Source organism: Columba livia, chromosome 13 (genome assembly GCF_036013475.1).
Source record: "Columba livia isolate bColLiv1 breed racing homer chromosome 13, bColLiv1.pat.W.v2, whole genome shotgun sequence".
In the NCBI taxonomy this organism is placed as follows: domain Eukaryota; kingdom Metazoa; phylum Chordata; class Aves; order Columbiformes; family Columbidae; genus Columba; species Columba livia.
In genome coordinates this window covers 3,917,147-3,942,284 of record NC_088614.1, presented here as the reverse complement: position 1 = coordinate 3,942,284, position 25,138 = coordinate 3,917,147, and the positions used below count along the sequence as shown (strand labels likewise).

The following is a 25,138-nucleotide window of genomic DNA, read 5'->3' as shown; positions in this document are numbered from 1 at the left end:
GAAGGATCTTATCTCATTGCGATGAAGATTATATACTTGTTGATTCTTTGGTTAGTACAGGAGATTAAAAAGCCTAGGAGGGCTGCGAGCAGGGAGGACTTTTCTGTCCTCTGCATGAATCTTAAATTTAAAAGAGCAGGGGGGAGATTTTTTCCCTGGGGCAAGCAGAAGAGCACAGCTCAAGCCAAGACTCACCAGCTGAGGATTGGAGCCTCCACATTCCTACAAGCAGCCATACAGGATGGTCTGTGGCACAGTGGTTCTGACACACAAATTCCGCACTCTTTGTAGGCCCACCTGTATCGGCCAAGGTGCATCTGAAAATGGACAAAGTTTTCTGTAGCTCGTATTCCAAGTCTTACTTCAAAAGGGTAGATTTACAAGCCAAACTTGGGGAGATGTGTTAGTAAGGTACACTGGGAACCCACCTGAATGTGAACAGTGTTGAAAAGCCTACCAGCAGAAAACAAGCAGAACAGACAATGAAAACCTCTATAATTTTTTTCTTTCTCCTATTTACTGTTTTAATTTCCACTGTTTACAATTAGCAGCAACATCCCTGTTTTTAAACAGAAGGATGGAAAATGAAAAGGTATATAGGGGTAGTTCTCTATACTAATGTACCATCAGCACTGGCTTCTCCCAAGAAATGGCTTCATGCAGCACATACAAATTAACACATAACTTTATTCCTGCTCACCTTTTATTAGAAAAGAATATCAAAAGTCAACATCACTTCTACTGAAAGAATGTGTCCCCAAATGCTCTACAGATGCAGCACGTGAGGTCAACATTCACCATCCCCTTCCTCTGTCAGTGTGAGTTTCATTTTAATTACGAGTGCATGTTTTGCACATTGTAAAACTACCCCTGGCTCTGACCACCATAAGAAAAGAAAAATTTAGCTCAGGAAACAGTAGCTGACCCTGTCTGCTCTTTTTCTTCCTTGGCATCAGCTTAGACTATTAACACCTTATGTGTGTTGCCTGCGTGTCCCACATATGTGTGCTCTGCATCCATTTCATGCAATACCTGTCGTAAGTGCATACTAAAAGCTTCCTACTGGGAATTCTCGGCTTTGTTTGACTCCTCTTCTCGGCGTCTTGCTTAGCTATTGAATTCATTTGCTTGACAGAGAAACCTTTCTAATGTACTAAAAGCTTTGTCCTTGAAAAGCTGTGACATTAGACTTAAACACATAGAGGCCTTTTTCACCTCTCAGTTCACTTCTTAATTATTCATTCCCAACAGAGGAAATCAGGAGAAACCTCAGCAGCCAATGTAAACATTTTGTAGTGGAAGGCAATTTTTTTTCTCCCCAACAGCACAGTGTCACCATGACAGTAGAGTTCATTACTAAGAATTTGCTGGTTTTGAACAAGAAAAATGGGAAATAAGAATCCTTTATTTTTTTCCTAGAAAGAGCAAAACACAGCCCATTTGATGTTATTTTGCACTGAGTCCTTCACCAAACAATTTCAGAGAAAATGTCCAAGTCTCTAATGTATGTTTCATTCACAATTTTCATTTTCTTCTGCCCCAGCACAACTAGTACCTTGTAGCATGGGATAAGATTGCCCAGTGGCTGTTGCTTTAGAGAATTTTCACCTAATGTGGAAGCTTAAAGAATTAGTTTCCAGCAGCACAGTGTCTCCCCATGGAGCACCTTCCCTCGTTTCAAAAGCACGATTCAAAGCGGCCGCCTTCTGGAGCACCAGGTTGTTAGCGGCAATAGAAGCCCCGTGCAAACAATTTGCAGAACCAGGGCTACAGCCAAGATTTCTCTAGTCCTGCTGTAACTTTAACTGCAACACACAACGTTGGCCTGCTCCCAGGAACCGTCGGTGGGAAGCGCATATAGCAACGGGCCACCCACTTACTGTTTTCTTAGAGAAAGTTTGCCAGGAGTGATATGTAGCTTGCACCACCTTCCTGAAACATTTCCCCACTCCCCGAGCCTGTGCAGGGCCGCCCCTGCCTACAGCTCTCATTTCAAACTATCTCGCTCCACCTCTTGCTCCTTCCATGCAGTCCGGTCTTCTCCTCTGAATCCGTCCTTTCTCCTCATCACCTTTTCCTGGCTTCATGCCTTTTTTTTTTTGTGCTGTTCCTAATGCCTGGGACAATGTCTGATTAATGTTCAGCAAACAGCCTCCTCCACAGACCAGACCGCACCCAGGTGTGCTCTGTTTCTCTTATTTGGCTTTATTCTGACTCTTGTCTTCCTCCTTCCAAAGCAAAGCCTTCGACTTGCTTGACAGTGAACAGCGCCATTTGTTTCTTCAAAGCCACAAAACAGTGTGTAACTCACCGTGCAAGCACCCCCAGAGCTTCACACACAAGCAGTCAATAGGACAGTTTATGTATGAAATTAGGTACTACCAACCATAAACAAAGGAAAAAGTACAGCATCATCCCAGAGGTACATTGTGCTTTAAGGTTACTTGTGTACCTTTTAATGATAATTAATAAATACCACCACATCACCTGGTGATTATTTTTCTGGAGAACTAGTGACATGACACCATTTTCCCTTCTCCAGTTCCTCTAGGACTCACTAAGAAGTGGAAATATCCTCATAGCTGCTTTGCTAAGGAATCAATACTGCACTTGCAAAGGAGCCACTTTTATGGTCCATTGCTGTATGTTTGGTTGTTTTTTTTTCTGTCAGCCTGTTTTCATTTTAATTTATAGGTAGTTTACCACAACAGCCAGGTTTGGTGCAAGATGCCATGTATCTGCTACCAACTTTCATAAAATGGATTTTCAGGTATCATTGTTATTGGTAAGGCAACATCTAAAATAAACTGAGAACTGAAGGACAGATTCTTTTAGTAATTGATCGTGAAAAAATATGGTGTAATTTTTAGCTCTCAGACTTCTTTATATATATTTGACCTTTTAGGGCAAAATTTAACTTTTTCTCTTTGAAGTAAGGTAAGGTAAAATGGAAAACGGTTGGGTGACTTCTCACCGTATTAAATTTAGTTTTCTCAAGACCAGCAATACTCCCAGCATTACAATGTTTCTGTATTAAAATCTAATTCTGAAAGTTTGACAAAGCACACATTTAACACAGGTCAGCAGTATATTGACAGGATGTTAATTTTAAATTGTGTCAGCATTTCCTGTCTTGAGTGTTAATGTCAATTAGCACCTTGCTGCATAACCTCCAAGTCCTCCCTTATTACGGGAAGGTAGCAAAGCACGCAGCAAAAGCACTTCTATTCAAAACACCACTCACCATCAGCCAAACAAAGAGCTGTCATAACAAAACCGGCGAGGTGAAAGTGCCTAAGCTGCGATGGATTTGAGGTTAGAAGCCTTGGTCTTTCTCCTTATTCCCGATATTAAAAGTGTATGTGTGTCAGCTTGGAGCGAAAGGCTAATTACTTTGAGGCTCTTTGAAAAGTGTGTTACCATTCAAAATCTCTAAGCCTGACATAAAGCCTTTGGCTTTAGATTGCACAGTGTATAGCTCACTGTAGGTCACTCGTTAGCATCCTTAACACGCTCTGGAACGCACAGCCTTATTCTGGGAAACAGGAGCATTTCTGCACACCTGCTTTTTTCTGTATTTCACACAGAGCATGGAAAGCCGATGATCCAGTCTCCAGCATCTCCCTGAGACCTCACTCCCAGGTGCCTGGTGAGCCAGCCTGGTAACTCTGTACATGTTTTCCTGATGCCCTGTGGAAGGACTTTTAACAAGCTTGACAGAATTCTCACCCTACTCCATTATTTGACAGCAGCTCACAAAATACGTGTGTACATGAAGGTCTAGATGAATACTCACCTAGGCCTGGGACCCTGTCTTGCACTTCCCTACTCTGTTAAATTCAGCAGTGTAAACACCCAGGGCGAAAAATCTGACTTACGGAAAAGCTCTGCTGTGATGTCTATGCCCTCACTGGATTTCTCAGGATACAGATGTGTTCCCAGAATGACAGCACAAGTTTCAGGACATTTAGCCTAAATTCTGAATAAAGCTAGCTGATATTGCAGTCTTTCCTGAAAAATAAATTTTAATGGAAAATAGAAAGCAGTACAGTTTTTCCCATCAGCTCTAATCCCAGCCCTTGCTGGGACAAGGATTTTCATCAACAATTCAAGCCTAGTGCTGGATATCTGGAAGCTTCTGTTGAAGCCCATGGGTGCTCATATTTTGAACAATGGTTGTTTACTTTTAAATAAGAACTTGGCTACTTTTGTAACTTTTAATTATAATTACCTGGTCCTTCCAAAGGAATATTTTTGAAAGTACATTACCGTTCATCTTGGGCATTGCAGGAAACAAGAGAGAAGCAACATACAAAATTATACACAATTAAAATAAATTATTTCTATGAAAATCAAAAGCTCAACAGGCACAGTGTTAACAATCCGCACTGAACGACACACTATTCCACCAAAATGTTGTCATTTCATATCGAATTGTGCATGGCTTTCCACTGAGGTGAAGCAGGGTGTCCTGCAGGTATGATTGTCACCTGCTGTGTCCCAGGCGACAGCAGGGAATGGCAATCATGCCATAACCAACTCCCACATCTCAGGCACTGCCTGTGGAAATCAGTTGTTCAAAGTACAAAAAGCATCTCCCTCCTCACCCTCAGCAAGCACCTTGTCTCTTGGGTCCCTACCTTTATTTCTCCTGAGCACGGACTCCAGGTGTGGCCAGGCATCACACAGTAAATCTCTCGCTCTTGAGATCTGGTGTAGAGATGACACAGGCATTACGCACAGACATTGCACTGGGTGCCTCTGCCAGATTCTAAACAAATTGGCCAAACAAATTAATGCCGCACACCCTAAATTGGCTGAACAAATTAATGCAACACACCCTTTGCACAAGGGTGCCCTTGAAGGCCAAAGATCGTGCATGTTACGGCGAGATGTATTCTACTGAATAGGGTGTTTTGAACAAATCTGTTTTGAGAGAAGAGAAACAGCTTATTATAGTTTCAAGTTAGAGCAGGGCTTTCACCCGAGAGCTTTTCAGATACCAACACTCTATGTTGACATTTAATTACTGAACTCTTAAAACAAATAATTTGTATGAGCAAATACTCCTCAATCATTTCATAATAACACAACTAGTGTTTCTTGGCAGTTAGAACAAAACCAGCAGCATGTTGAAATCGCGCACACAGTGCCTTGTTCTGACATGGGAAGAGGTGCCAGATCGAGTGGTGTGAACCCTCCAGGCTGCAGGAGCTGTTGGGATGCAGGAACTGAGGGCTCCAGTTTTGTTCCCAGGGGCTGGCAGCAGATCAGCCCCAGCAGGTTCACTCCGAGGTTGGAGTTTACTGGATTTCATTCTCCAAACAACCCTCCCTCCTTCTGCTAAAGGTCTTCTCTTGCACCAAGCCCCAAAGCTCCCCACAAAGGATTAAGGCAGGGTGTGTTAGTGAGGCTTGTTGGGTGAGAGAGGTAGCTGGAAAGGCAGGAGCCTGTCAGGAGCAGCAGGTATCTGCTTCTTGTTGCTGTGTGTCATGTACCTGAATCAATGCAGCATTTCCTTCCACCTAACTTTCGGTGTGATCTGTTGCAACATTTTGCACATCATTGCTAGCAAGCAGCTAAGCTCAAAACCAGTTCTAGCCAACACGTAAACCCCACACCTTCACTTTCTCACTTCCTCCGTTAGAAGGTCTGTCTCATTGCAGCCAAAAATACTGCTCCTTGGAACAGTGTTGCTCTTCTTTAAGTCCTCCTTTTTCTCACATTATCTATTATGTCCTCATTTTCTTATCAAGCTCTTCAGGACAATGTCTAAGACTTGTCAAGAGATTTTTAATAAAGAAGCAATATTGCTCTCCTAAAGCATGTTCCATATTCTGAGCATTTCTGCTTACCTATGTAAACCTCTCTGTAACTGGGACTTCCATGAAGAATTATGTTAGAAGGATATTAAGAGAAACACATCACTTTCTGATGAGACTTAAAATAGCTGCAGTAAAATAGCTCTGCAAGTAGAAATCACAGCTTTGGTTTGCTGTGTTTCTCCAGGTCCAAACCTTATTAATATGTTGCTGTACAGCATCTGCTAGCAGGAAGATGTCCATTTCCACCACACAAGTGCTGTTTGTTTTTTTGTTTGTTTGTTTTATGAGTCTGGAATTCCCAAATTTAATGTGAAATAACTTTCAGGTTGAGTTGTGACACCAGGATTGAGTAGGGCTCTCCCTTCCTGGTGCCCCTTCCATGTGCCTGCTCCAAGTCCTCCCTTTATCACTGTTACACTCTGATCTCCTTAGAGCCTTCTCTCCTTCACACACTAATCCCACTACTCCTCAGGCATCTTCTTTCATGTGCATATCCCTCCTCCATCACTGTAGCATACCCCTCCCTCCTGAGTCTACATATCTGTCCCACCACTCTTAAGTCAGTGATGTAGAATGGAGACTCAGGAAAAAACTCCTCTGTTTAACCAGTTGCTGGAACAACAGTGGTTTCAGTGGTGCAGGACCAGGCCTGAGTTTGGTGTGCAAGCTTTCCTTATGAAGGTTAAACTGGAAAATTCTTGTCTGTGGAAACTCTACCTCAAATGCCTTCTTGGCCATTAATGCTTTCCTAATATTCCAAGTTTGCATTAGTGGTCTCAGGCTCACTCTGCCCTCAGCTAGTGGACCTCTGAAATGCAAAGATTGTTCCAGCACATTGCCCTCCTCTCTAATTAGGAGCCACCTATTGTGTTCCATTTCTCTCCCTGAAAATTGCCACCACAACCTTGCTATCAGCTCAGTATCTCACCATTAGTCAGGAGGGCAAATGTGTGGTGTCCTTGACATGTCAGCTAGAAACGTCTGGCCCCCTTTCTCTCCAGGGAGCAAGCCTATAAGCTCTGTAATGCATTTAACCTCCATCACCTCAGGGAGTAAGAGTCTCCACAAGCAGTTTGCTGCCACCCCACCCCTGAGCTAACTCATTTACTTGATTTTTTTTCTTACAATGTTCAATAAATTACACTCCACCCTTTAAAAATTATTACGGTTAATATATGACTTGCTAAAGAGTTGTTTGTAATTCACGTAACTCTATGTTATAGCTTTAATCTCATAACATAGAACATTAATAAATGTGGCAAGGCTCTCTGAATTAATAGCCTGACTTGTATCCACGTATTTAGACATGCTTGTATTTGTATACCTCTCTTACCATATTACAACATATAGGCCAGATTCTGATCTCCATATCAAAGGAAAAGAAAAACAAAAAAAAAGAAAAAAAAGAGTGAGAATTAACATTGTAGGTCATCAAAAGAAATACAACGCTATGTTAAAATTACTAATTTCTATTGCACAACACTGAACAGCTAGCATTTGTAATGTATCTGCAAGCAAGAATTTGATCTGAGTTTCTGTTTAGTTTTCATTGGAACAGGCTGATCTTTAAAGACAAGTGTATTCTTTCTGCAATTCTCAAAGGCTTATTAAATTTGATAAAGGCCATATCCCTTGGTTCTTGATAGTTGGTTCAATAATGAATCCAGCTGCTCAAATGTGAATGTTTAAAGTAAGACCAATCACTCAGGCAAAAGCAGAGGATGTGTTGCAGTGCTGGGCAAATACTTGGAAATTTCTGGTAACATTCCTTGCCATTTTTATACTTATTAACTTTTCACCTCTTTTTTTGTGTTTGCTATACCAAACATTCAAAGAGCAAACCAGGAATGTTCACCCTAGCATGAAAAATGATGAGGACCCACAGAAAACACATTCCAAGTTCGCAAACTCAGGAACTCACATCAGAAAATGTTATTGTTCTTGACAGGGAATTTCTACATACGAACCAAAAAATATGAAGTGTCCTGAGACTTTCCTTAATGAGTTATGCCTGAGCGAAATGACAGTTGTTGTCATTTGAAAACCACAAGTTTGAAAATGAATGTGTTCAAAAGCAAAACAAAATGCAAGATTAAAAATACAGTATTGAAGTTCCCTGAATTATTCACAGCATCAAATAATTTTCATAAATAGAACAAGGAACGCAAAAGCCTGTGATTCTGGACAATGGAAACCACAGTGCTGCCACAATTCAGGCCTCATGTCCTGTAGTAAACCCAGCTCTGGAGTCCCAACTGCGTGTTGGTGGTTGTGCCCATGTGCATGAACCCCTTCACATCATCCAACCTACATTTCAAACATTTGGTGCCAACTTCTTCCTGTGCAGCACTTCACACGTTGCCCAGAAGCATCACCAGCTGAGAAACTAGTTTTAGTCACAGAAGAAATAGAGAGAAATATTTTCCAGGTCTACCTATGCAAAGATCATATTTTTAGGGAAAATAAAAAAGTAATAATTCATTATTTTTCACTGCATCTTCCTGGATTTTGTTGGTTTAATTTTAAAAAGCTGCAAGACCCGTAGCCAAGTGAGTTTACATGAGAATCTCAATTAACATTTAAACAAAGGAGGTTTCTGTTAAGGCTCATACTAGTGGAGAAAAGCCTCAAACATGAAAGCTCCAGAGTCAGAAGACACACAAAAAGAGAATCTCCACTTTAATCTTTGGGAAATTTATAACCAAATTCAAATTCTTCATTTCTGTGTGTGTGCATGGGAAGCAGGGTCCTAGTTATGACTTCCACTTGCTCTCACTGGCAATACTAATGTAAATTTTTAACTAAACTCTGTGCCATTTATTAATTAAATCAGCTCCACCCAATTTACACAATATTGTATATTAACCTCTGGCTGACTTGGAAACATCAGTAAATGAATAAACTACATTTGAAAGGAAAAAGAGGTGACGTGCTCTGCAGACATTATTGACAGTCCTAGGATAAGGATCTGCATCAGATCTTACTTTAAAGCATTTGGCCTCAGGAGGGAGGGTTTAGTAGTTGAAACTCATCTTATTCCATCAGATAGATTAGTCCAGAGCATCGGATTCTTTTAAAGCCACTGTGAGAGTATATTAGCTATAACCCGCTACTGGGAAAGGTCCACACTTATCTGGAAGTAGCTGCGTTCATGCTCATAACCAGCCATAGAGACCTCCTGGTAAAAAAATAACAGTGTAAATAGTGACTGATTTTAGGGACTAGTAGCAGTAATAACTTTGCAATGAAGTATGAACATCTCAGCTGGCAGCAACAGGGGATGACCTGACCATATTTGTCATCCTCAAGATGGAAAGCAAGCTTGGTGACGTGGCCACGAAGAAGTGAAACACAATCCTAGAACACGAGTCAAGGCATGTCAGGCCCGGGAGGATGGGGCAATTTTCTGTACCGCGTGGGCCCGGAGCATTCAGTATAGATCTCCCCACCTCAGGTATCAGAATTAAGGCAAATTAAAACTGAAATAGGCACAAAAAAGGAGACTAGGAGCTTCAGGGGCATGAAGAATGTATTCTAGGACAGGAGGTTAAAAGCACGTAGTTTGCTCAACTAGGAAAAGAAGGCTGTTGTCTAAATTTGTGAATATGTATATTTAGTAAATATGTACTGATTGCTGCATGCAAACACCCAACGTACAGAGCAATTATCCTTCTCTGTAAATGGGAATAAATGTCCTGGGGTTGGGAAAGCTGAGAATGACAGCTTCCCAGAACAGCCAAGAAGAGCAGCACAGACCATAAGACCACAGGACGTTATTTGACAAAAGACCAGTGTAATGTGGGTGTTGAAAGTTGGATGAAGCAGGCAGCCTCAAAACCCGTGTGGTCCTTCAGGTATAACCAGAAGCCCACAGCTGAGAAAGACTAGTGCACTGTGACAGGTGGAAATGGAGCTTGTAGGCCTGTCTTGAAAAAAGATAACAGGTGAATTAAAGCCTTTTCTTTCTCCCAGGCTGGTGGGTTCAATCTTGTAACCCCAAAAACAGCAGCACCAAGACATTCGGGAATAATATCCTTTTAGATGCTAAAGAGCTAAGGCTCTAACATCTTCCAGTTATAATGTCCATACTGAGATAAGACAAATATTCTGATTATCCACTTCTATTTGAAAATAAAGTAAAATAAATTAAAGTAGAATAAAATAAAATGACCCTCTCAAATGCTGAAATGGCCAGTAAATGAACCCTATGTTCCCAATGTTCTTTTTCCAACTGCTATGATGCGTAAGAAGGTGAAGCGCTATTAAGCTAGTTTACAACACCGGGCTAAGGTGATTTTCTGCTTAATAAGGAAATATCTAGTAATTGGTCATAAGGCAAATGACATTAATGAGCGGGCCATTTGGCTCCAAATGAATGGATCATAACCCAGAGGGTTTTATCTGCATCAGCCTTTGCTCTTTAAGAGGTTTTCATTTCAGGAATGAATCAGTGCCAAAATTATAAACTAAGGATGAAAAAAACACATTGGGACTAAATTTGGAAGCCAGTCATCTGTGGGAATGAAGAACCTTTGTACATTTCATGCACAGGTTTGTAAAGTCTCAGGACATCCCAGTTCAATTTCTCTGGTGTGCTTCAGAACATTCCCTGGACGTTGTGAACAAAAGGAGGGCTGAGTCTCAGAAGATGAAATCCCTACAGTCAAGAATGAGGGTAGAGAGTGACAATTCCGTAGACTAAAAGCAATATAGAAGCTAAACATTAAGGAAACGAGAGGTGCCCATGTGGAATTACTTAGCTAGTGATGGCCAGCATCCAGTGAAAACAAAGATCCAACACAATTTTGTTTTGAAAACAAAATATGTTAAAAAAACTACTAAAAAAAGTGTTTTGCAGCAGTTGAAGTTATTTCAGTTTTTAGCAAGTATAATCTCAAATGCTGAAAAGATGTCTGGTGCATCTATCAATGGGGTTTGTATTGGTGGAACTCTGCTGTTAACTGCCTCTGGTGAATTCAAACCATCTCATACATTTAGTATATTTAAATGAGATCTGGATGCTTTAAAACTCATGTAGGTAAAGAGAGTATTTTTCAGGAGGTGGTCCTGATTCAGACCTCAGCTCTTTCAAATCCCTGTGCTCTGTTTATGTATTTGTCTGCCAGTTGCATTGATAATTTAGGTTTAAATAATGGTATATTAAGCAAATAATAAGAAAGAAACCTCAAACACCAACATTTTAAGCTCACTTAGCTCTTTGAGAGTTTCAACTTTATTTTGCTAGTAAATGCCACTGGAAAATAGAAAGAAACATAATATTTCAGTGTGGCACACTAGTCATCTGAACTCTTCCCTGCCAGCTCTGCTCAGCCTGCACAGTATAAGCCACAACTCTTTAATTATCATGTGTTCTGCCAAAGGTGCAGTCAAGGGTGTTTATAAGGAAACGGAGACGGTGAGCCAAATTTTATTTGCAGATCAGACACGCCTGCTGGCAAACAAAGCCAAGGTTTTAGGTACAGATGAGATCAGTAGTTCTGTCCTCCAGGGAAGGCGGCTGCACCTCAAATATTAATGAGTAATTTTTCAAATTGATGTTGTGAGGTAAACTAGTTATTTTCACAATTAAGTGCTTTACCAAGCATTTATGAAACTGTAGTTTCTCATTGGACAACCAGTTCTGAGGTCCAACTGGAGAAGATACAATGCATACCCAAGGTTATACCAACTCAACCACTGCATGAATACCGTTGGGAAGGACATCTCTTAGCAGGGCAGGGAGAGGACATCCCATATTATAAAGGCACTGGAATCCAAGCTGTGTAGTTTTCCTGGCCAGAGCAAAACATTATGTTTGCTTGTTATAAAGCCAAGCTTTAAATTACAAATCTTCCTAATAATTATTCATTATTTTCCCTCTGAGTCCTTCACAGATTTACAATAATAATCAATACTTTCCTGTTCCACTGATGGGGAAACGATGAGGCAAGACATGATACTAACCGTAGGGTTAGCAAATACATGCTAGCACGTTTCTCATCTCCTAACTGACCTTCAGGAGAGTCTCCTCCTTCCCTTCCCTCAGTGATGGGGTCATTCCTGTCAGACTTTCTAAAGCAAAACTCTTCCCGAGCCCCCTGCCAGGCTGGCTGTGGGTTTTCTCTCTAAGCATCACACACACCAGGAAAATGCAACGTCTCTTTTGGTAAGAGAGGTGGCACACAGAGACTTGATGAACTGAACTCGCAGTATGGTGTTTGAGTTCGGGTGAGGTTTTATTCCTTGCCCAGCCTTTCTGTGTGCTACTAGGTAACGACTGCTTACATATGGGCTGATCCTGTAATCCTAATGCAAAGTTCCCTTTAAGGCCAGAGGGAATTTTGCCTGCAAAAGAGCTTCCCTTTTGCCCACAGATAGACATTATTAACCAATTCCTCAGTTTTCAAACTTTACCACAAAGTAGTAGCTTAAAGCATTAACCTCTTGCAGCAACTGTGAGGCACTTTACCCATTGCATCCCACAACATACTTGTTACACGTTTCCAAGACAGACACACAGAATGTGCTGCCACGTTTCCTGCAATCAGAGGTGGAACAGTGTGTCCGTGCTGGAAGCCCGCTGAAGTAAATCTACTCCTCCACCAGAGTAAATATCAGCTTTGTTGCTACTGCTTCCTGCGCTGTTTATAACAGGAAAGCTTTTGTTGTGTTTTGTTTGGACTTTCTTTTGGGTTTTTTATTCCTCTATATAGCAAAGAAAATATGAAGCTTAAACTGACCTGACCTGAAGCAGACCTGAATTTCCATGTTAAAATAAAAATTAAAAAATAAAACAAAATAAAATAAACACAAACCCACAGAAAACAAATACAGCCCAGGCAGGCAGAAGTGAGAGGCCAGCTATCCCTGTTGTGCTGAAGACATCCACTTTTATTACATTACATATGATACAAGTCCTAGCTGTCAAAATCCTGAGGAGCACCTAAACAGATAATAAACAATCAGTGAAAGACTTATGGCTACATGTTTTTCATAGTATTGGAAATCATCTGGGAACCATATTTTAATGGAAAATACAGCTTGATGGAGGCAAGCTTCATAGATTTATGAAGAAACTGCAGCACAAATCAAGCAGAGGGTTTAGCTTTCCAAAATGATATGAAGGTGCTAGAAAATAGCACCAAAAAAGGAAAAAATAAAAGGACAAAGAAGGACACACAAAGATGAAAGAAGGAAGTGCCCTTCTAATGATTTACACTGTAGAGAAGGAATATGACTATTTGTGATCCTGTTACCCTTACTGCTCTTTGCGATTGTTATTCTTCCCCTAAGAGAAGCGGTCATGTTACATACTGACAGAAAGTTACACCTCTTCAATGTGATTTGTCCACTTAAAACAACATTTATCATGTTGCCAGTTTATAAATCATTTAGGCCAACTAGATTAAGGCTATAGGAAGCCAGCACCCCAAACTGATCCTCATGCCAGATAATTCACAGACCTGCATTTGTTTACACTAAACCTTATCAGCCAAAATAGTAGAGTCCAGTGCCAGCTGAACTCCGGTTCCTTCATCTGAGTGAGAATACAGGACAAGGCGCAGTTTTAACACATTGAGAGATAGACTCTGGCTTTAAATGTGAATGTACCTACATCATTCCACACCATGCCAATGTCCTGGAAGGCTTCATTAACATGGACAGCTCTTCCTCTACACTTCAGAGGAGCAGAGCCTCGACACAGAAACAGGAGACAAGCTGAAGAGGTTGAAGGTTAGCTCACACATTTTATCTAGTTTGTGTATGAGGATGTGGAAAATGTCCATTTTTAACATAGGAAAATATGTTACCCCCTCGTTGAATACACAGGCACAAACCCCACTGTACTCTGTGTTCAGCATCGATTCCAGTAAACTGAAATTATCAAACTTGAAATTGGCTTTTTGTCCAATTAAAACTCCTCAGACATTAAGAGGAGGCTGAAATACCAGCTGGGATACACGATACAGCTCGCATCACCGTATAGAATTACTGATACGCAGCAGGGGCCAGGCACCCGCTCACAGTCGGCTTCACAGACGTACATGCAACAAGATAGATCATATACAGAATGTAGCCCCCAACTAAGAGACAGGATTTTAACTTAATTTTAAATAAAGTTCCCAAGTCCACACTTCTTATAGTGGTAGGAGATTAGGAAAAAAAAAAAAAAAAAGAAAAAAGCTTTGGGTCCAGAGGATTTCCAACCAATTGAGAATTAGGTAGGGTAGTTTTTACACAGGAGACCTAAGACAAGTGAACGGGAGCTACAGGGAAAACCTCAGTCATTTAATGTCCTTTGCCTTAAAGGTGATTTTTTTAAATCCCCAAGGAAATCTATATTAGTCTGTGTAAAACACCAGCCAGCCAAAGCTCTTCTGTAGAATCCTGTAATCTGAAGCTCTTCTATGTTCTATGATTGTTGTCACTTTTAAAACAGCAAACCCTTAGAAAGTGAATTATTCTCAATCCAAACTACAGATGACAAATTATAGGAACAATATCGCCCTGTTCACCTTAGAAGATTCAGGATGCAGATCTGGCACACCAAGTTTACTCTTCTCCACACAGCATCACAGGCCTCACTTCTGGTTTTATTTATAGGCACATGGACCAAAGGATCAAAAAGACTTAGAGTGGGTCCTTTAGCGATATCATGCCTTCGACAGATCATCCTAAGATATGAATGGAGCCTGTGCTGTTCTCCATCATCCCCATTGCTCTTCCTTCTGCATCTAATGGATTTTAAGTCCTCTGTTGTTGTCCTGTCTTTCCTCCCGTTGGCCTCCTGTATAGTTCTCTAAATACCAGGTGTGTAATTCAGTCCTATGCTCTTCTTGACTACACCTTCTGAAATATCCAGCACTTTATGCTAACACGCACTTTGCCAAGGAGTTTTTGAAAGGTGTGGTGATTGCTTCCTGAGATGGCTATACAAAGATACTTGTCTACCTCCGACACCCTGTCTTTGAGAGAGACTAATATTTAACACTCAGCAAGGCTAAAATGAAGCTAGAAATGCACAGCTGATTTTTCAGAAACAGCTACTGATTTGGGAGAAGCTGGGCTTAAGATGCCCCAGATCTATGTTTTCCAGAAATGCTCAGTAGAACGCCTTGGTTTGTCTCTCAACTGTCAAAAATATTGAATATTGACATGGCTATTGGGATACTTGTTGTTTGATTTTAACTGTAAATCTGTAAAAATGAACAGGACAATACTAAATGAGGCAAGATAACTCACTTCTCTGCAGAGTGAGAGAAAGGAACCCAAATGAGAAAGCTTCCCTTCAGCCAGAGTAGCTCTTCTTTGATGAGAGGTGGTCTGAGACCTGTAACACATGAAGAGTTCAACAAAGGCCTGCCTGGATCACCATAGAGGGAGAAGTGGCCAGTCATCAAAAAAAGACACACATGAAATGTTTGATGTTCTAACATTTTCTCCAGCTTCTGTTAAATCAAAGGCAAAATGGGTTTTAGGATGGAGGGATGCCTAATCACCATGTACGGCTGGTGACAAACTCTTGAAGAAAACTTCTGGCAGAATGAACTCAAGCAGACAGGCCAGGACCTGATCTGACACGAATGGAAACCCATGTCCAGGGGTGAAGGTACATCTGATACCTGAAAGGAGATACTGAGACGAGGGCAGGGACAGAAGTACAGCTCCTCTCTAATCATGACCCTGAGCACTCAGAGGCCAGGTAACATCGACAGGAGCCACTAGACACCAATTCCCCTAAAACCCACTTTTGAAACAAGAAATAGACAGATTTACAGATTCAGATCCTTTGTCTGTAATCTGTATTCTTTGATTTTGCAGAATATGAATCACCTATATTTGTATAGGCCACACAAATACAATGAGACAAGAAGAATGAGTCCCTGGGCAGCATTTGGTAAAATCATCTCAGATAGTGGGAGAAGTCCTCTTTAGGGAAGACATACCAAGAAAAGCTTGCTAAACAAGGTTGTAAAACTGTTGCTGTTCAAGCAGCAAATTGAAGGATCCACAGTTTATATCATTCTATCAAAAATAGCTTGCATGGGTTTTTTTACAGCATAGAAGAAAAAAACCCTCGGGTCTAACAAGTTTTAAACCAAAAGCAAAACTTCTCAATTTAGAAAGCTTTGAATTTAACACATCATTGAAGATCATCTTGAGCGGTAAGGATTTAATGGCACTTTTGACCAGAGCTAGTGCACATAGTAATTCCCACAACAGGAGCTCCATTCTCTCTGCTGAACTCCTCTAGTATAAGATATTTTCTCACTTTCCGTACCCAGAACATTGTACGGAGCCAGTGTCTCTGATCCCGTGTGCCACAGCCCAGCCCAGAGGGGCTGCCCTTTCATGGGAGGTAGATAGTTAAGTAGGATAATCTGTACGAGTTTGGAACTCTGGCTACACCTTTGAAGCACACAATAGGGTTTATAGAATTTTTAAAAAATATGAATGAGAGAAAAGAGAGCTAAAATTATCAGAACAAGAGTATAATGGAATAACTGTTTTTTTTTTCTTTTAGGAGAAATCACTGAAAATCTTTTCACAAAGGAATTGTATAATAAGTTCATTAAATAGATGCACTACCTGAGATGTTTAACATTGATCTAAACTCAGCATAACTCCATTGGCTTCATTTACGCTCCTCCGTACTCATACAGGCTATGAACAGGACTGAACCCAGGAGTTTAGTAGTTCAAATTAATTTTTTAAAAAAAGATATGAACCAACTGCCAAATGCTTAGTCTGCAGGTCTGTTTCTAAGTTTCTCTAGCCTCATGCCCCTCTTCATTATATTCTTACTGACCTTTTTCTTCCATATGGGAGATATTTCTGAACACTGAATTCCAATGAATTACAAAACCTGCCTCTTTTAATACTCAACCCAGGACTTGGCCCTTGATTGAAGAAAGCCCCCTCACTGGGACAACTGATGTTAGAACAAGAATAAATGACAAAAAAGACAAAAGCAGGGGAAAGGGGGAGGCACCCCCTCCTACGGTGACTGCTCCTCTGAACCAAGCGTGTGCCTGTCCTTCCTGTACTGTATCCACAGGCAGCCTGGGCCCTGGTTTGTGGCTGGAGAAGATGACTTGTCACAGGAAATCTAAAAAACAGGGGCTTGTCCTGCTCTACTCCAAGCAGCACGGTGATCCAGGAAAAGGGATGCTATGATCAAGTGAGCTCTAATAAGGCCCACAGAGAAAAGCAGTGGTGCATCAGATGTACTAACAGCAGCCACGGAGCTCAGAAAGATGGAAAGCGATCAGCAGCAAACAATATTTCATCTAAGAGAGCAAAACTTCTCACCAAGGATCTCTGCATTAGTAGCTGAACCTGGTAATTCGAATTTTGATTAACATGTAATAGGAAAAATTTCTTGCGAAACCTTTTCCATGGGTAATAATTTCCCAAGAGAAATAAGTAGAGCCCTACTAATGGAGAGTTTTAAAAAAACAAGACTTGGTAAAGCTCTAGGGGATATATAAATAAATACACACACACTATAGGGAAAAATCCTGCTTGGGAATAACCATTAGTAGGTGACCTTCGAGGTCTTTACCATTTCCAATAGCACTGCTTTTAAGAGCTTGGCACTGAAATGCTGTACAAAGTGACACCAGTTTTTCCACTCATAACTAAGCTAGAAAAACTATTTTGCATCAGAATTAAAGTTAAACAAACACCACAGAACAAGAAAAAGGTTTGTTTCACCTTATTTTACCTGAAAGTCAGTGCTGCTTGGTCTAACAATAGACAAGCCTTCTCAGGTGATGGGAGGAATGAAAAATGTGAGCAGTTAAGAACTCCTGATCATTGAGGAGATATTTAAGACACAGAGCTCGATTAACTGCTAGGTAAGAGACAGGAGAATATTGTTGCTTTTTGCCACTGTGTTTCAGCATAGCAAAGATACACACAAGATGCCAGTCTTGCATCTGGACCTGAATTTCAACAGCCACAACTGAGTATGGGTTGACATTTGTCAAGTTGTTTTTTTTTTTTAATTGGTTAACACTAATACCCACTGTAATCCTCAGGCTGCCTTAATTGGACTTAAATTTCCCAGAATATCACATCACACAGCTTAAAACTACTGAAACTACCATTTCTCTGCCAAAACAAATGCACAGTGGAAGTATCATCATCTAATATCAATTCATAACTACATCCTACCTGTACACATGAATTTTGGATTACACTTTCTGGACTGATGCGCACCAGCTCAGATAGGATTTATTATGGCAAAAAGACAAAGAAGAAAACCCTCCTGACCTCAGTCTCTTGTGAGCAGAAGTCCAGCCATGTCCACAGCACTTGTAGGGATGGGAGTGGCTCAGTTTGATTACTCAGACCAAAATTCACCTGGGTCTAGGTCAGTGTCTGCACCTGGCACATGTGCCTGAAAAACTGCCAGATAGGAAACACCTGTGGCAGATCTATTCCCCAACACTATTGCAAGCAAATCTAAAAGCAGAACAGCTTAGCAAAATTCAGATCTCAATTCAAACCTTTCCCTCAAATCCCAAATTCTAGATCTGAGCTTCTGGGCTGGATTAATGACTACTCCAAAAAGATCAGCATGAGACAAAAGCTAATGCTTCCCCTTCTTCGCAATAGAAGATGATGCAGTATCTGTCACCTGGAAATCATGTCCTCTTTGGGACAATCTCAGTGGAAGCTGCTACAGGTGTCATCTGAGCAGGACTTTCTGCTTGCTGTAAGATTTCTGTTGCTGCTCATCAGCCTTTGGTGTAGCATCTCACACTTCTGAAATGCACAGACACAGGACAGACAGAAGAACTGAAAGTTAAACTAATATCCAGGAGAAAAGCTTTCAGAGGTGATTCCAGTTTGGTAGCTACAAAGCAGAGACTGGTCACACAAAACAGGCCTGAAATGTCTTTTTTATTTTAAAAGGATAACAATTGTTTGCACAACCTGAGTTAAAATGGGAATAAAATGCTCTCCTGTGAATTTAAACTCTCCCTCCATCCTCTTTGGTTTGATCTCCCTAAATGTAAAAGTGTTCAACATGTTTTAAGCCTCTGGGAAGTCTGAGTGCTGACCATGGACCACTGATCAGCCAGAGGGCAGAAATAAATCATGGAGAAGAGCAAAGCCTCTTGCAATAATTAGTTTGAATTCAGCCTAAATGTAAAACATAATGAAGATTTCCAACGGGGAAAAAGCACCATAAGAACTGATGAAATGCGAAAATATTTAATAAATTAGCACTCTGCAAGTACCCTTCAACCCACCAAGTCACAAAAGGATGCACAGTTTGATCATCCCAAAGTTTACCATTGCTCATTTCAAGGGGAATGGGGCTGGTTCATTATAAGGACTAATTATCACCAAAATTTGAAAATGTCTGGAAACCAGGCTTCCAGCCTAAATTCAACTTTTACCTTAACCCAGCAAAACAAGTAACATGTTTAAATGCTTTATTGAAAAAGAACCTCTGAAAAGTACAGTGTAATTTATTTATGTTTGATAAGCCACCAGTGATAAAGGATTGACCCGACATCTTAAATTCACCTCGGAAGCAACACAAACAACATTTTCTGAATTAGACATCACTTCTGGTCCAGCCTTTGTAGAACAGACTCTCAAGCAAAGCTCTAAAATGTTTCCTGCATACTATTGTGTTACAAATGTCACTAAAATAGCCCCTTCAGTTGTCTGTGTCTGATCCCCACAAAACTTATTAAGATAAAAATCACTTAAAATGTGGGATAAGTATAGTTAGGAGATAAGTGAATTAAAATATTCTTCTCAGTTTCTGTTCTCAATGAGAATTCAGTTAGAATTAGACTACCCAAATTCACCATTTGCTGTTCTCCAACCCCAAATTACATGATCTTGAGCCAACGAGGAACCAATGTACATGTTCCTTTTCTCTTAGGATTTGTACCCCTGTTATGTGATGATGGAGAAAGAAAGAGCCAAGATCATTAGGAGGGCTAAAATGAGAATATTGCAAAAGAACAAGAAAACCCTCTACTATTAATTTTGCTCATAGTCTCTTAGTACAGTCATACCCTCTGAAGTTAGAGGCACACATATATAACCTGGGAATTCTTCCAGATTTCTTTTTAAGGAAATGAAGTTCTCAACACTGGCTGCATTAAGAAAGGTATTTTTGGTTTTCCCCAATGCCATCAGCAGTGCTGAGTAGGGCTCCCAATACATACTTGGAGGTTGTGCAGTATGCAGCTCTGTCCTTGTAGAGCTAAAAAAGCTGTCACCGTACCAAGTACGCCATGCACACAGGTTTCTCAACGACTGTGCTACATCACATGTTTGTGCATTGCTCTACAACAAAACCCATCACAGAGCTGGCCACTTACAGCACAGTCCTAAGCCAGTACAGTTATTTTTGATAGCTATTTCAGCTATTCTGACTGTAAAAATAATCTTCAAAATGCACATTTATGACATGAAGATATTTTCACTGATAACTACAAAATCTAAAGAATCTTCACTATTTCCTAATACCTACTTCTCCCTGTAGCACAAATATTTAGTCAATGTGCTAATGCCACAGTCCGAAATTGTTTCATCTCCCTCAAGTTTCAAAACTCTCGTTAGTTCTCTTGAGTGTCCAGTCCTCCAGTGTTCCCTACCATAACTGCTATGAAGTATTTCCACAAACGGAGAGTGAATATCTTGAGTAAATAAATATTTTTTTTTCAATCCATGGGATTATATCAAACAAATTAGGGTAACTAGAAATCTCTGAACCTTAGGATTGCAATTTTGCTATGTGACGATGGAGAGAGAAAGAACAAGAACAAAGACCATCACAAGGGCTAACCCAAGAATATTGCAAGAGAACACAAAAAACTGCCAAATTGTTTATCTAACTTATATGGAGTTACACTGATTTGTACAGGTAGGGACTGCTTCACTCAGGTGAACTGGCAAAGACCATCACACCAAATACAACCTCCAAATGCAACGTTCTGCACATACTGTATTTGCTTATGTCAGATTGAAGAATGTCTCCATTCCAGAATGTGAAGAAGATGTCACTGAATTGCCAGGGTGTCACAGAACCTGGGATTCTTGCCACTTGTTCACAGTGGAGTCTTTGGGATTAAAACATTTCTCCTGAATAAATTAATGAAGTAATGTAAAAATCAACAGCTCAGCTGTAACATCTGCTCATTCATAAAAAAGTCACTCCACCCAGCTGAGTGGGTGAAGTAAATTTTACAAGGTTGAACTAATGTAGGCACTGACGGAAATATGACCTTTTTAATAAGCATAATTTCAAAATAAATTCTTAAGTAATAAAAAATTAAAACACACATGGTATAGTGAGTGGAGTGAGATGATCTGGATTAATCAACCACAGCTGTATCCTGTTAGTGGCCCAGCCCCATTAGTCCTGAATGTTCTTCTCCCCAACTACAAAGAAATCTACAGCAAGTTGCATAGAAATCCAGCTTATGCAACAAACAGTTTTTTGAGCCAGTATTCAAGTGTGTTTGAAATTATCTGGGGGGGGGAAGGCGGGAAGGAAAAACAAACAAAAAAACCCACAAACCAATCTATACTGAGTAGTTTCATTTTTCAGGACAAAGCTTTCACAAATGACACTTTGTTAGAAGGAGAGAGAGAGAGGTATTAAACATTTGAACAAGCTTTCTGAAGAAAGCCTGAAATGAGAAAGATCTCATCAAGTCAGCTCAGCCCATTACTAGCACAGGACAAACTTGACAAAATTAGGCAACAGCTGAACTTTAAGCATAAATTTTCTTTCAGGACACCAGGTGTCCAAAAGTAAAACATCCGGTCTTTACTGATGTGTAAAAGCAGAGGCAAAAATGGTGAGAACTCAGAATTTCAAAGGTATGGCTGTCATGGGAAAACATGAGAGCTGCATAGCTGTAAGGCCTAGTTTAAGAATAAACCCCCTTTAAACAAGAAAAATATAGTAATACAGAAACAAGGTAGTGTATTGTGTACCTTCTTCCTTCAAGAGAGTGTTCTGTGAATCTGTCAGTTCACTTAATGATGCAGATATGAGATGTAAATGGCACTCTGACCCTAGTGCACATAAGCACCTTGATAATAACATTTCTCTGTCATAACCACATTAGAGCTGCAAATGCCCGTGCATACACGTTACACTGGCGCTCTTCAGCTGCAGCAGGATTACAGTGCAAATTGGTTTGACCTATGTAGGTAATTTTACTATCTTCACAGGGCTGCATTCTCCTCTTGTTGATATGCTCAGTGATTATTTCTTGTCTTTATCTTTTGTGCTTGTTTGTTTGCTTATTTAAGTGGTAGCAGTGTAGTGACCATGACAAATAGCTTGGAGGATTCCAAACAGTTGAGTATTTTCTCCTTTAGCTGTGTTATAGTGAGTTTTTTATCAGCAGTTTCTTCATTCCTCTGCCTTGAGAACACTCCCATTGCTTTGGGGTTTTGTGTTCCACTGATACAGGTGCATCACTCAGCCCAACGCTCTGGCTCCTCCAGACCCTTGATGGATCTGCTCAGGGACTGCCTGAGAGCACATCTGCCAACGGCAGTGCCTTGGTAAGGGCTGCTCTTCTCTTCATCCATCTGCAATCAGCTCTTGGTGATGTGTTTTAAGAATGAAGTTCTGAGCAGACCACTCAGAGGAGACCAGACAGGAAAAGACCCTTTGCAAAGATGCTCCAAACGTCCTTAGAGGCTGCTCACATAAATCTACATGCTGCTGTCGGACAACTCCTGTGTTTCGGCTCTCCTAGGCACGAGTTTTTCCACGAGGAAAGTCCCTTGCCTCTCTGCCTGGTAGGAGGAGAAAAAACAAACAAAACCACAACCATGTTCGGAGGCTGCTGTGTTCAGAGAACAGTGCACAGGGAGAAGGGGTGAGCGTTTTGGTTTAGTTTAAGGAAACTGACCTTAGCAAAGACACTGAAGAGGCTACACAAATTGCGTTTAACACTGCAGCTTCACATGTATTCAGAAGTCACGCTTAAGTTAATATAGTGTGTTTTCAAAGTTACTACACAGTGCATGTTCAGAACTCCAAATTGAAGCCATTCCCTTTGCTCAGCATGCGAGATAAACCTGGTATATTAGAGATTTGTTTATATTCTGAGCAGGGAACAAGAAAACAGCATACCTACTGCAGTTCAAGGATTGCATTTCTAAAGTGGAGTACAGTACGTTTACACTCTGGTATCATATTTACATTTGTAACTCTTGTGTATTCTGCACATAGCAGAAGTAGTTACTCTCTAAAGCTTTTTGGTAAAAACAATAGCATTTCTACAGCGATTAGACTCATTTAGATCATCTCATTAAATTCAGAAATCACAATTCATCTGCAAACAGCCATGTTTCCCAGAATCTATATGCAGTAGGGTTTTGCTAACAGGCAAAGTCTAAACAGGGGGACTCTACCTTTGGATTTTAGAAAACTTGTTTTGAGCGTAATTAGGTTTTCGTTGAAGGCACATTAAGCACCTACCTAACTGAGGCCCTTACCCATGGCTGAGGCCTCCAGACAACTGCCCCCATATAAATGATAAACAATCACAATAAAACAAGCTCTCAATTAATATAACTGTAAACTGCTAACTTGGTCAGAGCCCAAGGCTGCATAGATGCTGCACCACATCAGTAGGTACATACAGATTGTGGAGGAGATGTAACCTTGCACTACAGGGAGCATCTCAGTTGTGTTTCATAGTTATTCTTCACAATTCTTGTAAGGGATAGTTCCAGCTCAGGAACAAAACCAGCCTTGCTCCAAGGGTATTGTATGTAAAGATTAACAGTGTCAAATGGTGACAGCACTATCGTAAATTCCAAGCTCACATAAACTAAGATGTTAAATCCTATCTCTATAACTTCTGTTCCTCTCAATGCGAAATTCAGAAGGTGTTGAATGGAAGTGATCACAGAAAGTAGTAGCTTGATTGATAAAGTCCCTATCTGGTCATTTACGATCTGGCTGAAGGAGAAGCGGCTTTTGCCAGACAGAAAAGCAATTAATCTGCAAACAAGCCGAGGAACAGCAGGGCTGTGCATTGGAGTCTCAGGCTGCTGGGAGCTCATGAGAGGAGATAAGACTGCAGCCTGCTATTTATTGTACATTTTAATTAAGTGCTTGTTAACGGCAGTTATCTTAACAGTCATAAAATTACTGTTGTAATGCATTTTGTTTGAGGAAAAAAAAAAATGGAGGGAGCCGAAGGACTTTATGAAAGCAGTCACAGATTGCTTTCACTTTAAATCAAAGAATAAATTCTGAAGAGGAGGGATGTTGCAATGATCTAAGCCGAGCCACTAATGGTTATTTAATGTGGCCATCAGTGTTTGTAAGTCCCTAGCATACGGAACGTACACAATAGCCTCCAAACCCTCTTTAACACTTATTTGAGATGACAGGAAAAATGAAACCGTTTGTGCTTTCAATGGAAAAGCAATCATTGGTACATTATATTCTGCTTGCCCTATCATGCTAATGCATGGTAAAAATGTCACCAAATGTATTTAAGGACCTGATGGAGTGTTGCTGTTTGATTCCTGTTACCGGGCTGATTAATAAAAATCTTCAATTTGTATGTAAATGCACTGGGGTTTCATATCATCCGCATACCTGCACCTGGAGAAAATAATAAACTGAAGTTTAATGCAGCAATTATAAGCATTTATGGAACTCTTTAAAGAGGCTGCCTGCCTCCCCTGACCATCAAGATGAGATATTCACAGAGGAATATTACTGATGCTCAGACAAGCAGAGCTGCAGATGGTCCCCAGTGCAAATGCTGCCAATGCAGATTAAGTCACTGACTCATACTCACTTTGGTACAACATTGTAAGCTACTTATTGTTAGACAAAAGTGTCATATTTTTCCCTACATCTGAAATAAAAATCAGATTGAACTGTTCTTCGGAGTAGTGTGAAGGGTGGTAATTAATATTTCAAATGAGGTGTGTTTGCATCATTTATACTTCTCCTGACATCATTTAATTCCCTTGTGCGTATGTTCCCATGACAACATCATCACCACAGATAAAAATTGCATCAATACAACAGGAACTCTTCAAGATATATGACAACAGATGTTTGTTTATTTTTTAAAAATCCCTCTAATGATCTTCAGACTTTTAACCAGTGATCCCCTAATGGCCAATCCTTAATAAAACAAAGTATACAGTTATTTGCATCTTCACAGATGGATATTGGAAAGGGTTTTTGGTTTGGGTACTAATGGAATAATAAGTACCGTGTATTGGATATGGTCATGTGGAGGAATACATTACAACATAGATAGGTATCAGCTTTGATG

At 40.4% G+C, this 25,138-nt stretch overlaps 1 protein-coding gene across 1 annotated transcript in view; it reads right to left on the bottom strand.

The window, feature by feature from the left end:
- The window catches only part of FTO (FTO alpha-ketoglutarate dependent dioxygenase), a 431,926-nt gene that overhangs the window by 33,119 nt on the left and 373,669 nt on the right, over window positions 1-25,138 (bottom strand). The window contains exons 26-27 of the mRNA XM_065028667.1: window positions 4,641-4,710; window positions 196-317 (exon numbers count right to left, since the gene is read on the bottom strand). The gene's annotated coding sequence lies outside the window, so the exon portion shown is untranslated. The remainder of the gene's footprint in view (window positions 1-195; window positions 318-4,640; window positions 4,711-25,138) is intronic.